Source organism: Equus asinus, chromosome 22 (assembly GCF_041296235.1).
Source record: "Equus asinus isolate D_3611 breed Donkey chromosome 22, EquAss-T2T_v2, whole genome shotgun sequence".
Taxonomy (NCBI): domain Eukaryota; kingdom Metazoa; phylum Chordata; class Mammalia; order Perissodactyla; family Equidae; genus Equus; species Equus asinus.
In genome coordinates this window covers 7,783,935-7,799,981 of record NC_091811.1, presented here as the reverse complement: position 1 = coordinate 7,799,981, position 16,047 = coordinate 7,783,935, and positions in this window count along the sequence as shown.

The following is a 16,047-nucleotide window of genomic DNA, read 5'->3' as shown; positions in this document are numbered from 1 at the left end:
TGTCTTAGGTGAGAGTGTTCCTGAACAGCTACAAGCAAGCTTTTTCAACATAGTGTGGTTTCCTTGAATGAATGTTATGGATATCATGTTGCGGCTGTAGAGAAACGTTTGATAAGACATAAATGAAATGCTCATAAAGAGCCACTGGTTTCATCAGAACGTTCTTTCTGGATATGGAAGCGATAGCCATTCTGTAGGCATAATGAAGTGTTTGAAGAGCCTTATACGAAGACATTCCCAAGGCGCCAGAAGTAATCTGGCTTCACCACAGTGTTCTTTCAGTGAACGAGTGTTATAGCTAGTCTGTCATGCCTGTAGTGAAATGTTTAATAAGTCTTATATGAAGAGGTTTCAAGCAGCCGCCAGCAAGCCGGGTTTAGCACAGTGTCCTTTAACTGTAAGTAAGTGAGAGCCATTCTGTATGGCATATGCTTAAATGTTAGAGAGGTCTTATATGAAGATGTTCCTAAATAGAATCCAACAAGATGTGTTCAGGACAGAATAATTTCATCATAAGATAGTGACAGCCGTTTAGTATGGCATATACAGAAATGCTGAAAAGGACTTAAATGAAGATCTTCCTTAACAGTCAAACCAAGCCACTTTCACCATAGTGTTCTTTCATTGAATGGATGTAATAGATATTCTGTCATGCCTGTAGTTAAATGTTCAATAGGTCTTACATAAAAATGCTCCTAATAATCTACCTGAAAGCTATTAAACACAACCTTCTTTCCTTGTAAGAAGGGTATGGCCATGCTGTATGCCATATACTGAAATGCTTGAAAAGCTTTATATGAAGATGTTCCTCAACAGTTACAAGAAAACTGCTTTCATCCCTGTGCTCATTCAATGAGTGAATGTTTAGAGATTCTGTCATTCCTGCAAAGCAATGTTTAATAAGTCTTACATGAAGATGTTTCTAAACAGCTACAAGGAAATTCTTTTAAATACAGTGTTATTACATTGAATAGACATTAAAGATATCCTGTCATGACTGTAGGCAAATGTCTGATAAGACTTGAGCAAAATATTAATAAACAATTACTTGCAAGCTGGGTTCATCACAGTATTCTTTTCTGGCTATGGAGATGATAGCCATTCTGTATGGCATAAAGTGATATGTTTGAAGAGCCTTTTATTTATATTCTTAAACAGCTAACAAGCAAGATGGTTTCTTCACAGTGTTCTTTCAGTGAATGAATGTTCTAGATATTGTCACATCTGTGGTGAAATATTTGATATATGATGTTCCTAAACAGCTACCCATAAACTGGATTCAGCATGTGTTCTTTCATTTTGTGAAAATGATAGTCGCTCTGTGTGGAATATACTTAAGTATTTGAAGTGTACTATGTGCAGATGTTCCTAAACAGTGAAAAGAAGATGGTTTTTGCATGATTTTCTTTCAGATAACAAATGTTATAGACATTGTCACATCTGTAGTCAAATGTTTGATATGATTTATGTGAAAATATCCCTAAACAGCTACCTGTTGGCTTGATTAAGCACAATGCTCTTTCATTGTAAGAAAGTGATAGCCGTTCCTTGTGGCATGTACTGAAATGTTTGAAATGGCATATGTGAAGATGTTCCTTAAGAGCTACTTGCTAGGTGTTTTCCAGACAATGTTCTTTCAGTGAATGGATGTTATAGATAGTCTACCACACCCGTAGTGAAATGCTGGATAAGTTTTATGAAGATGTCCCTAAGTAGCTACAAGCAAAATGGTTTCCCAACAGTGTTCTTACAGACATTGAATGTTATAGATATTCTGTCATGCCTGTAGTGAAATGTTTGCTAAGGCTTGCATGAACACTTACATGAAGATGTTTCTAAACAGCCACAAGCAGGCTTTTTCAACACAGTATTTCATTGAATGAATGTAATAATTATCACATTGTGGCTGCAGAGAAACGTTTGATAAGACACACACAAAATGTTCATAAATAGCATGTGCCAGCTGGTTGCATCACAATGTTGTTTAATTTAATGGAAGTGATAATCATTCTGTACAGCATATGATGTGTTTGAATAGCCTCATATAAAGATATTCCTAAAAACTTATGAGCAATCTGGTTTCACCAGAGTGTGTTCCTCAGTGAAGGAATCTTACAGAGATTCTGTCAGAGCAGTAGTGACATGTTTGGTGTTTTGTATGAAGAAACCCTAAATGGCTTCCTGCAAGATGAGTTCAACACAGTGTTATTTCATTTTAAGAAAATGATAGTCATTCTGTTTGGCATAAACTGAAATATTAGAAAAGCCTTATATCAAGATGTTCCTAATTAGCTACCAGCAATCTGGCTTCACAATAGTGTTCTTTCACTGAATGGATGTAATAGATACTTTGTAGTGAAATGTATGATAAGTCTCTTAGGAAAAGGTTCCTAAACAGCTGCCTGCAATCTGGCTTCAGCACATTATATCATTGTCTCAAAGTGATATTCATTCAGTATGTCTTATATGGAAATGCTTGAAATGGTGAACATGAAGAAGTTTCTAAATATATACAAGCGAGATTGTTTCTCCACAGTTTTCTTTCAGTGACTGAATGTTATGTATAGTCTGTCACGACTATTGTAAAATGTTTGATAAGTCTTATGTAAAAACGTTCCTAGATAGCGATCTGTGAGCTCTATTTAGCACAGTGTTCTTTCATTGTAGGAAAATGATACCCATTCATTATGGCATATACTGAAATGTGAGAAATGTCTCAAATACAAATGTTCCTAATAATAGCTTCAAGATGCTTTCACCACAGAGGTCTTTCAGTGAAACAATATTGCAGATATTCTGTGACACTTGTAGTGAAGTGTTAGTTAAAACTTACTTGCAAGCTGGATTCAGCACAGTGTTTCTTTCATTGTTGGAAACTCATATTCAATCAGAACAGCAAATATTGAAATGGTTATAATGACTAATACGAAGATGATCCTTAATGGCTGCAAGTAAGATGGTTTCACCACAGTTTTCTCTCAGTGAACAAATGCTATATATATTCTGTCCCACATGCAATGAAATGTTTGTTAAGTCTTATATGAACATGTTCCTAAACAGCTACCCGCAAACTGGGCTTAGAACAGTGTTCTCACATTGTTAGTAATTGATAGGTCATCTGTAGGGCATATGCTGAAATGTTTGAACTGTCTTAGGTGAATATGCCCCTAAACAGCTGTAAGCACATTTGTTTCACCAGAGTTCCTTTAGTGTCTGAATCTTATGGATATTTTTCAAGTCTGTAGTGTAATTTTTTAAGTATTTTATGAAGTTCTTCCTAAACAGATACTAGGAAACAAGGGTTCAGCTCATCCTTCTTTCCTTGAGTGAATATTAAAATCATTCTGTCATGACCATAGCGCAATATTTGTTAAGACTTATAAAAAGATATTTCTAAAAGACAACTTTCCAGCTGGGTTCTTAACATCGTTCTTTCATTTTATGGAAGTGATAACCATTCTGGATGGAATACACTGAAATGTTTGAAAAGACTTGTATGAAGATACTCCTAAATAGCTACAAGCAATCTGGTTACACCACAGTGTTCTTTCATTTAATAAACTTTATATATAGTCTCCTATAGCTGTAGTGAAATGTTTTATATCATATATGAAAGTGTTCCTACAGCTACCTGCAAGCTGGGATCAGCACACTGACTTTTCATTGTAATAAAGTGATAGTTACTTTGTATGGCATACACTGAAATGTCAGAAAAGACTTATATGAGTGTATTTCTAAAGAGATACAAGCAAGCTGGTTTCACAATAGTGATCTTTCATTGAATTAATGTAATAGATATCCTGTCGCACATGTTGTGAAATTTTCAATAAATCTTACATGAAAATGTTACTATAAGTCTACCTGAAAGCTGAGTTAGGTACAATGTTTTTTCATTTTAAGAAAGTATAGCTGTTCTCTATGGCTCATACTGAAATGCTAGAAAAGACTTACATGAAGATGTTCCTTAAAAGCTACAAGGAAGTTGGTTTCACCACAGCATTCTTTCAATGAGTGAATGTTATAGATATTCCATCATGCCCGTAGTGAAATGTTTGATAGGACTTATTTGAAGATTCCCCTAAACAGCTGCAAGCAAGGTGTTTTCACCACAGTGTTCATTCAGAAAATGAATGTTATACGTATTCTGTCATGCCTCAAGAGAACTATTTGATGTCTTAGGTGAGAGTGTTCCTGAACAGCTACAAGCAAGCTTTTTCAACATAGTGTGGTTTCCTTGAATGAATGTTATGGATATCATGTTGCGGCTGTAGAGAAACGTTTGATAAGACATAAATGAAATGCTCATAAAGAGCCACTGGTTTCATCAGAACGTTCTTTCTGGATATGGAAGCGATAGCCATTCTGTAGGCATAATGAAGTGTTTGAAGAGCCTTATACGAAGACATTCCCAAGGCGCCAGAAGTAATCTGGCTTCACCACAGTGTTCTTTCAGTGAACGAGTGTTATAGCTAGTCTGTCATGCCTGTAGTGAAATGTTTAATAAGTCTTATATGAAGAGGTTTCAAACAGCCGCCAGCAAGCCGGGTTTAGCACAGTGTCCTTTAACTGTAAGTAAGTGAGAGCCATTCTGTATGGCATATGCTTAAATGTTAGAGAGGTCTTATATGAAGATGTTCCTAAATAGAATCCAACAAGATGTGTTCAGGACAGAATAATTTCATCATAAGATAGTGACAGCCGTTTAGTATGGCATATACAGAAATGCTGAAAAGGACTTAAATGAAGATCTTCCTTAACAGTCAAACCAAGCCACTTTCACCATAGTGTTCTTTCATTGAATGGATGTAATAGATATTCTGTCATGCCTGTAGTTAAATGTTCAATAGGTCTTACATAAAAATGCTCCTAATAATCTACCTGAAAGCTATTAAACACAACCTTCTTTCCTTGTAAGAAGGGTATGGCCATGCTGTATGCCATATACTGAAATGCTTGAAAAGCTTTATATGAAGATGTTCCTCAACAGTTACAAGAAAACTGCTTTCATCCCTGTGTTCATTCAATGAGTGAATGTTTAGAGATTCTGTCATTCCTGCAAAGGAATGTTTAATAAGTCTTACATGAAGATGTTTCTAAACAGCTACAAGGAAATTCTTTTAAATACAGTGTTATTACATTGAATAGACATTAAAGATATCCTGTCATGACTGTAGGCAAATGTCTGATAAGACTTGAGCAAAATATTAATAAACAATTACTTGCAAGCTGGGTTCATCACAGTATTCTTTTCTGGCTATGGAGATGATAGCCATTCTGTATGGCATAAAGTGACATGTTTGAAGAGCCTTTTATTTATATTCTTAAACAGCTAACAAGCAAGATGGTTTCTTCACAGTGTCCTTTCAGTGAATGAATGTTCTAGATATTGTCACATCTGTGGTGAAATATTTGATATATGATGTTCCTAAACAGCTACCCATAAACTGGATTCAGCATGTGTTCTTTCATTTTGTGAAAATGATAGTCGCTCTGTGTGGAATATACTTAAGTATTTGAAGTGTACTATGTGCAGATGTTCCTAAACAGTGAAAAGAAGATGGTTTTTGCATGATTTTCTTTCAGATAACAAATGTTATAGACATTGTCACATCTGTAGTCAAATGTTTGATATGATTTATGTGAAAATATCCCTAAACAGCTACCTGTTGGCTTGATTAAGCACAATGCTCTTTCATTGTAAGAAAGTGATAGCCGTTCCTTGTGGCATGTACTGAAATGTTTGAAATGGCATATGTGAAGATGTTCCTTAAGAGCTACTTGCTAGGTGTTTTCCAGACAATGTTCTTTCAGTGAATGGATGTTATAGATAGTCTACCACACCCGTAGTGAAATGCTGGATAAGTTTTATGAAGATGTCCCTAAGTAGCTACAAGCAAAATGGTTTCCCAACAGTGTTCTTACAGACATTGAATGTTATAGATATTCTGTCATGCCTGTAGTGAAATGTTTGCTAAGGCTTGCATGAACACTTACATGAAGATGTTTCTAAACAGCCACAAGCAGGCTTTTTCAACACAGTATTTCATTGAATGAATGTAATAATTATCACATTGTGGCTGCAGAGAAACGTTTGATAAGACACACACAAAATGTTCATAAATAGCATGTGCCAGCTGGTTGCATCACAATGTTGTTTAATTTAATGGAAGTGATAATCATTCTGTACAGCATATGATGTGTTTGAATAGCCTCATATAAAGATATTCCTAAAAACTTATGAGCAATCTGGTTTCACCAGAGTGTGTTCCTCAGTGAAGGAATCTTACAGAGATTCTGTCAGAGCAGTAGTGACATGTTTGGTGTTTTGTATGAAGAAACCCTAAATGGCTTCCTGCAAGATGAGTTCAACACAGTGTTATTTCATTTTAAGAAAATGATAGTCATTCTGTTTGGCATAAACTGAAATATTAGAAAAGCCTTATATCAAGATGTTCCTAATTAGCTACCAGCAATCTGGCTTCACAATAGTGTTCTTTCACTGAATGGATGTAATAGATACTTTGTAGTGAAATGTATGATAAGTCTCTTAGGAAAAGGTTCCTAAACAGCTGCCTGCAATCTGGCTTCAGCACATTATATCATTGTCTCAAAGTGATATTCATTCAGTATGTCTTATATGGAAATGCTTGAAATGGTGAACATGAAGAAGTTTCTAAATATATACAAGCGAGATTGTTTCTCCACAGTTTTCTTTCAGTGACTGAATGTTATGTATAGTCTGTCACGACTATTGTAAAATGTTTGATAAGTCTTATGTAAAAACGTTCCTAGATAGCGATCTGTGAGCTCTATTTAGCACAGTGTTCTTTCATTGTAGGAAAATGATACCCATTCATTATGGCATATACTGAAATGTGAGAAATGTCTCAAATACAAATGTTCCTAATAATAGCTTCAAGATGCTTTCACCACAGAGGTCTTTCAGTGAAACAATATTGCAGATATTCTGTGACACTTGTAGTGAAGTGTTAGTTAAAACTTACTTGCAAGCTGGATTCAGCACAGTGTTTCTTTCATTGTTGGAAACTCATATTCAATCAGAACAGCAAATATTGAAATGGTTATAATGACTAATACGAAGATGATCCTTAATGGCTGCAAGTAAGATGGTTTCACCACAGTTTTCTCTCAGTGAACAAATGCTATATATATTCTGTCCCACATGCAATGAAATGTTTGTTAAGTCTTATATGAACATGTTCCTAAACAGCTACCCGCAAACTGGGCTTAGAACAGTCTTCTCACATTGTTAGTAATTGATAGGTCATCTGTAGGGCATATGCTGAAATGTTTGAACTGTCTTAGGTGAATATGCCCCTAAACAGCTGTAAGCACATTTGTTTCACCAGAGTTCCTTTAGTGTCTGAATCTTATGGATATTTTTCAAGTCTGTAGTGTAATTTTTTAAGTATTTTATGAAGTTCTTCCTAAACAGATACTAGGAAACAAGGGTTCAGCTCATCCTTCTTTCCTTGAGTGAATATTAAAATCATTCTGTCATGACCATAGCGCAATATTTGTTAAGACTTATAAAAAGATATTTCTAAAAGACAACTTTCCAGCTGGGTTCTTAACATCGTTCTTTCATTTTATGGAAGTGATAACCATTCTGGATGGAATACACTGAAATGTTTGAAAAGACTTGTATGAAGATACTCCTAAATAGCTACAAGCAATCTGGTTACACCACAGTGTTCTTTCATTTAATAAACTTTATATATAGTCTCCTATAGCTGTAGTGAAATGTTTTATATCATATATGAAAGTGTTCCTACAGCTACCTGCAAGCTGGGATCAGCACACTGACTTTTCATTGTAATAAAGTGATAGTTACTTTGTATGGCATACACTGAAATGTCAGAAAAGACTTATATGAGTGTATTTCTAAAGAGATACAAGCAAGCTGGTTTCACAATAGTGATCTTTCATTGAATTAATGTAATAGATATCCTGTCGCACATGTTGTGAAATTTTCAATAAATCTTACATGAAAATGTTACTATAAGTCTACCTGAAAGCTGAGTTAGGTACAATGTTTTTTCATTTTAAGAAAGTATAGCTGTTCTCTATGGCTCATACTGAAATGCTAGAAAAGACTTACATGAAGATGTTCCTTAAAAGCTACAAGGAAGTTGGTTTCACCACAGCATTCTTTCAATGAGTGAATGTTATAGATATTCCATCATGCCCGTAGTGAAATGTTTGATAGGACTTATTTGAAGATTCCCCTAAACAGCTGCAAGCAAGGTGTTTTCACCACAGTGTTCATTCAGAAAATGAATGTTATACGTATTCTGTCATGCCTCAAGAGAACTATTTGATGTCTTAGGTGAGAGTGTTCCTGAACAGCTACAAGCAAGCTTTTTCAACATAGTGTGGTTTCCTTGAATGAATGTTATGGATATCATGTTGCGGCTGTAGAGAAACGTTTGATAAGACATAAATGAAATGCTCATAAAGAGCCACTGGTTTCATCAGAACGTTCTTTCTGGATATGGAAGCGATAGCCATTCTGTAGGCATAATGAAGTGTTTGAAGAGCCTTATACGAAGACATTCCCAAGGCGCCAGAAGTAATCTGGCTTCACCACAGTGTTCTTTCAGTGAACGAGTGTTATAGCTAGTCTGTCATGCCTGTAGTGAAATGTTTAATAAGTCTTATATGAAGAGGTTTCAAGCAGCCGCCAGCAAGCCGGGTTTAGCACAGTGTCCTTTAACTGTAAGTAAGTGAGAGCCATTCTGTATGGCATATGCTTAAATGTTAGAGAGGTCTTATATGAAGATGTTCCTAAATAGAATCCAACAAGATGTGTTCAGGACAGAATAATTTCATCATAAGATAGTGACAGCCGTTTAGTATGGCATATACAGAAATGCTGAAAAGGACTTAAATGAAGATCTTCCTTAACAGTCAAACCAAGCCACTTTCACCATAGTGTTCTTTCATTGAATGGATGTAATAGATATTCTGTCATGCCTGTAGTTAAATGTTCAATAGGTCTTACATAAAAATGCTCCTAATAATCTACCTGAAAGCTATTAAACACAACCTTCTTTCCTTGTAAGAAGGGTATGGCCATGCTGTATGCCATATACTGAAATGCTTGAAAAGCTTTATATGAAGATGTTCCTCAACAGTTACAAGAAAACTGCTTTCATCCCTGTGTTCATTCAATGAGTGAATGTTTAGAGATTCTGTCATTCCTGCAAAGGAATGTTTAATAAGTCTTACATGAAGATGTTTCTAAACAGCTACAAGGAAATTCTTTTAAATACAGTGTTATTACATTGAATAGACATTAAAGATATCCTGTCATGACTGTAGGCAAATGTCTGATAAGACTTGAGCAAAATATTAATAAACAATTACTTGCAAGCTGGGTTCATCACAGTATTCTTTTCTGGCTATGGAGATGATAGCCATTCTGTATGGCATAAAGTGATATGTTTGAAGAGCCTTTTATTTATATTCTTAAACAGCTAACAAGCAAGATGGTTTCTTCACAGTGTTCTTTCAGTGAATGAATGTTCTAGATATTGTCACATCTGTGGTGAAATATTTGATATATGATGTTCCTAAACAGCTACCCATAAACTGGATTCAGCATGTGTTCTTTCATTTTGTGAAAATGATAGTCGCTCTGTGTGGAATATACTTAAGTATTTGAAGTGTACTATGTGCAGATGTTCCTAAACAGTGAAAAGAAGATGGTTTTTGCATGATTTTCTTTCAGATAACAAATGTTATAGACATTGTCACATCTGTAGTCAAATGTTTGATATGATTTATGTGAAAATATCCCTAAACAGCTACCTGTTGGCTTGATTAAGCACAATGCTCTTTCATTGTAAGAAAGTGATAGCCGTTCCTTGTGGCATGTACTGAAATGTTTGAAATGGCATATGTGAAGATGTTCCTTAAGAGCTACTTGCTAGGTGTTTTCCAGACAATGTTCTTTCAGTGAATGGATGTTATAGATAGTCTACCACACCCGTAGTGAAATGCTGGATAAGTTTTATGAAGATGTCCCTAAGTAGCTACAAGCAAAATGGTTTCCCAACAGTGTTCTTACAGACATTGAATGTTATAGATATTCTGTCATGCCTGTAGTGAAATGTTTGCTAAGGCTTGCATGAACACTTACATGAAGATGTTTCTAAACAGCCACAAGCAGGCTTTTTCAACACAGTATTTCATTGAATGAATGTAATAATTATCACATTGTGGCTGCAGAGAAACGTTTGATAAGACACACACAAAATGTTCATAAATAGCATGTGCCAGCTGGTTGCATCACAATGTTGTTTAATTTAATGGAAGTGATAATCATTCTGTACAGCATATGATGTGTTTGAATAGCCTCATATAAAGATATTCCTAAAAACTTATGAGCAATCTGGTTTCACCAGAGTGTGTTCCTCAGTGAAGGAATCTTACAGAGATTCTGTCAGAGCAGTAGTGACATGTTTGGTGTTTTGTATGAAGAAACCCTAAATGGCTTCCTGCAAGATGAGTTCAACACAGTGTTATTTCATTTTAAGAAAATGATAGTCATTCTGTTTGGCATAAACTGAAATATTAGAAAAGCCTTATATCAAGATGTTCCTAATTAGCTACCAGCAATCTGGCTTCACAATAGTGTTCTTTCACTGAATGGATGTAATAGATACTTTGTAGTGAAATGTATGATAAGTCTCTTAGGAAAAGGTTCCTAAACAGCTGCCTGCAATCTGGCTTCAGCACATTATATCATTGTCTCAAAGTGATATTCATTCAGTATGTCTTATATGGAAATGCTTGAAATGGTGAACATGAAGAAGTTTCTAAATATATACAAGCAAGATTGTTTCTCCACAGTTTTCTTTCAGTGACTGAATGTTATGTATAGTCTGTCACGACTATTGTAAAATGTTTGATAAGTCTTATGTAAAAACGTTCCTAGATAGCGATCTGTGAGCTCTATTTAGCACAGTGTTCTTTCATTGTAGGAAAATGATACCCATTCATTATGGCATATACTGAAATGTGAGAAATGTCTCAAATACAAATGTTCCTAATAATAGCTTCAAGATGCTTTCACCACAGAGGTCTTTCAGTGAAACAATATTGCAGATATTCTGTGACACTTGTAGTGAAGTGTTAGTTAAAACTTACTTGCAAGCTGGATTCAGCACAGTGTTTCTTTCATTGTTGGAAACTCATATTCAATCAGAACAGCAAATATTGAAATGGTTATAATGACTAATACGAAGATGATCCTTAATGGCTGCAAGTAAGATGGTTTCACCACAGTTTTCTCTCAGTGAACAAATGCTATATATATTCTGTCCCACATGCAATGAAATGTTTGTTAAGTCTTATATGAACATGTTCCTAAACAGCTACCCGCAAACTGGGCTTAGAACAGTCTTCTCACATTGTTAGTAATTGATAGGTCATCTGTAGGGCATATGCTGAAATGTTCGAACTGTCTTAGGTGAATATGCCCCTAAACAGCTGTAAGCACATTTGTTTCACCAGAGTTCCTTTAGTGTCTGAATCTTATGGATATTTTTCAAGTCTGTAGTGTAATTTTTTAAGTATTTTATGAAGTTCTTCCTAAACAGATACTAGGAAACAAGGGTTCAGCTCATCCTTCTTTCCTTGAGTGAATATTAAAATCATTCTGTCATGACCATAGCGCAATATTTGTTAAGACTTATAAAAAGATATTTCTAAAAGACAACTTTCCAGCTGGGTTCTTAACATCGTTCTTTCATTTTATGGAAGTGATAACCATTCTGGATGGAATACACTGAAATGTTTGAAAAGACTTGTATGAAGATACTCCTAAATAGCTACAAGCAATCTGGTTACACCACAGTGTTCTTTCATTTAATAAACTTTATATATAGTCTCCTATAGCTGTAGTGAAATGTTTTATATCATATATGAAAGTGTTCCTACAGCTACCTGCAAGCTGGGATCAGCACACTGACTTTTCATTGTAATAAAGTGATAGTTACTTTGTATGGCATACACTGAAATGTCAGAAAAGACTTATATGAGTGTATTTCTAAAGAGATACAAGCAAGCTGGTTTCACAATAGTGATCTTTCATTGAATTAATGTAATAGATATCCTGTCGCACATGTTGTGAAATTTTCAATAAATCTTACATGAAAATGTTACTATAAGTCTACCTGAAAGCTGAGTTAGGTACAATGTTTTTTCATTTTCAGAAAGTATAGCTGTTCTCTATGGCTCATACTGAAATGCTAGAAAAGACTTACATGAAGATGTTCCTTAAAAGCTACAAGGAAGTTGGTTTCACCACAGCATTCTTTCAATGAGTGAATGTTATAGATATTCCATCATGCCCGTAGTGAAATGTTTGATAGGACTTATTTGAAGATTCCCCTAAACAGCTGCAAGCAAGGTGTTTTCACCACAGTGTTCATTCAGAAAATGAATGTTATACGTATTCTGTCATGCCTCAAGAGAACTATTTGATGTCTTAGGTGAGAGTGTTCCTGAACAGCTACAAGCAAGCTTTTTCAACATAGTGTGGTTTCCTTGAATGAATGTTATGGATATCATGTTGCGGCTGTAGAGAAACGTTTGATAAGACATAAATGAAATGCTCATAAAGAGCCACTGGTTTCATCAGAACGTTCTTTCTGGATATGGAAGCGATAGCCATTCTGTAGGCATAATGAAGTGTTTGAAGAGCCTTATACGAAGACATTCCCAAGGCGCCAGAAGTAATCTGGCTTCACCACAGTGTTCTTTCAGTGAACGAGTGTTATAGCTAGTCTGTCATGCCTGTAGTGAAATGTTTAATAAGTCTTATATGAAGAGGTTTCAAGCAGCCGCCAGCAAGCCGGGTTTAGCACAGTGTCCTTTAACTGTAAGTAAGTGAGAGCCATTCTGTATGGCATATGCTTAAATGTTAGAGAGGTCTTATATGAAGATGTTCCTAAATAGAATCCAACAAGATGTGTTCAGGACAGAATAATTTCATCATAAGATAGTGACAGCCGTTTAGTATGGCATATACAGAAATGCTGAAAAGGACTTAAATGAAGATCTTCCTTAACAGTCAAACCAAGCCACTTTCACCATAGTGTTCTTTCATTGAATGGATGTAATAGATATTCTGTCATGCCTGTAGTTAAATGTTCAATAGGTCTTACATAAAAATGCTCCTAATAATCTACCTGAAAGCTATTAAACACAACCTTCTTTCCTTGTAAGAAGGGTATGGCCATGCTGTATGCCATATACTGAAATGCTTGAAAAGCTTTATATGAAGATGTTCCTCAACAGTTACAAGAAAACTGCTTTCATCCCTGTGTTCATTCAATGAGTGAATGTTTAGAGATTCTGTCATTCCTGCAAAGCAATGTTTAATAAGTCTTACATGAAGATGTTTCTAAACAGCTACAAGGAAATTCTTTTAAATACAGTGTTATTACATTGAATAGACATTAAAGATATCCTGTCATGACTGTAGGCAAATGTCTGATAAGACTTGAGCAAAATATTAATAAACAATTACTTGCAAGCTGGGTTCATCACAGTATTCTTTTCTGGCTATGGAGATGATAGCCATTCTGTATGGCATAAAGTGATATGTTTGAAGAGCCTTTTATTTATATTCTTAAACAGCTAACAAGCAAGATGGTTTCTTCACAGTGTTCTTTCAGTGAATGAATGTTCTAGATATTGTCACATCTGTGGTGAAATATTTGATATATGATGTTCCTAAACAGCTACCCATAAACTGGATTCAGCATGTGTTCTTTCATTTTGTGAAAATGATAGTCGCTCTGTGTGGAATATACTTAAGTATTTGAAGTGTACTATGTGCAGATGTTCCTAAACAGTGAAAAGAAGATGGTTTTTGCATGATTTTCTTTCAGATAACAAATGTTATAGACATTGTCACATCTGTAGTCAAATGTTTGATATGATTTATGTGAAAATATCCCTAAACAGCTACCTGTTGGCTTGATTAAGCACAATGCTCTTTCATTGTAAGAAAGTGATAGCCGTTCCTTGTGGCATGTACTGAAATGTTTGAAATGGCATATGTGAAGATGTTCCTTAAGAGCTACTTGCTAGGTGTTTTCCAGACAATGTTCTTTCAGTGAATGGATGTTATAGATAGTCTACCACACCCGTAGTGAAATGCTGGATAAGTTTTATGAAGATGTCCCTAAGTAGCTACAAGCAAAATGGTTTCCCAACAGTGTTCTTACAGACATTGAATGTTATAGATATTCTGTCATGCCTGTAGTGAAATGTTTGCTAAGGCTTGCATGAACACTTACATGAAGATGTTTCTAAACAGCCACAAGCAGGCTTTTTCAACACAGTATTTCATTGAATGAATGTAATAATTATCACATTGTGGCTGCAGAGAAACGTTTGATAAGACACACACAAAATGTTCATAAATAGCATGTGCCAGCTGGTTGCATCACAATGTTGTTTAATTTAATGGAAGTGATAATCATTCTGTACAGCATATGATGTGTTTGAATAGCCTCATATAAAGATATTCCTAAAAACTTATGAGCAATCTGGTTTCACCAGAGTGTGTTCCTCAGTGAAGGAATCTTACAGAGATTCTGTCAGAGCAGTAGTGACATGTTTGGTGTTTTGTATGAAGAAACCCTAAATGGCTTCCTGCAAGATGAGTTCAACACAGTGTTATTTCATTTTAAGAAAATGATAGTCATTCTGTTTGGCATAAACTGAAATATTAGAAAAGCCTTATATCAAGATGTTCCTAATTAGCTACCAGCAATCTGGCTTCACAATAGTGTTCTTTCACTGAATGGATGTAATAGATACTTTGTAGTGAAATGTATGATAAGTCTCTTAGGAAAAGGTTCCTAAACAGCTGCCTGCAATCTGGCTTCAGCACATTATATCATTGTCTCAAAGTGATATTCATTCAGTATGTCTTATATGGAAATGCTTGAAATGGTGAACATGAAGAAGTTTCTAAATATATACAAGCAAGATTGTTTCTCCACAGTTTTCTTTCAGTGACTGAATGTTATGTATAGTCTGTCACGACTATTGTAAAATGTTTGATAAGTCTTATGTAAAAACGTTCCTAGATAGCGATCTGTGAGCTCTATTTAGCACAGTGTTCTTTCATTGTAGGAAAATGATACCCATTCATTATGGCATATACTGAAATGTGAGAAATGTCTCAAATACAAATGTTCCTAATAATAGCTTCAAGATGCTTTCACCACAGAGGTCTTTCAGTGAAACAATATTGCAGATATTCTGTGACACTTGTAGTGAAGTGTTAGTTAAAACTTACTTGCAAGCTGGATTCAGCACAGTGTTTCTTTCATTGTTGGAAACTCATATTCAATCAGAACAGCAAATATTGAAATGGTTATAATGACTAATACGAAGATGATCCTTAATGGCTGCAAGTAAGATGGTTTCACCACAGTTTTCTCTCAGTGAACAAATGCTATATATATTCTGTCCCACATGCAATGAAATGTTTGTTAAGTCTTATATGAACATGTTCCTAAACAGCTACCCGCAAACTGGGCTTAGAACAGTCTTCTCACATTGTTAGTAATTGATAGGTCATCTGTAGGGCATATGCTGAAATGTTTGAACTGTCTTAGGTGAATATGCCCCTAAACAGCTGTAAGCACATTTGTTTCACCAGAGTTCCTTTAGTGTCTGAATCTTATGGATATTTTTCAAGTCTGTAGTGTAATTTTTTAAGTATTTTATGAAGTTCTTCCTAAACAGATACTAGGAAACAAGGGTTCAGCTCATCCTTCTTTCCTTGAGTGAATATTAAAATCATTCTGTCATGACCATAGCGCAATATTTGTTAAGACTTATAAAAAGATATTTCTAAAAGACAACTTTCCAGCTGGGTTCTTAACATCGTTCTTTCATTTTATGGAAGTGATAACCATTCTGGATGGAATACACTGAAATGTTTGAAAAGACTTGTATGAAGATACTCCTAAATAGCTACAAGCAATCTGGTTA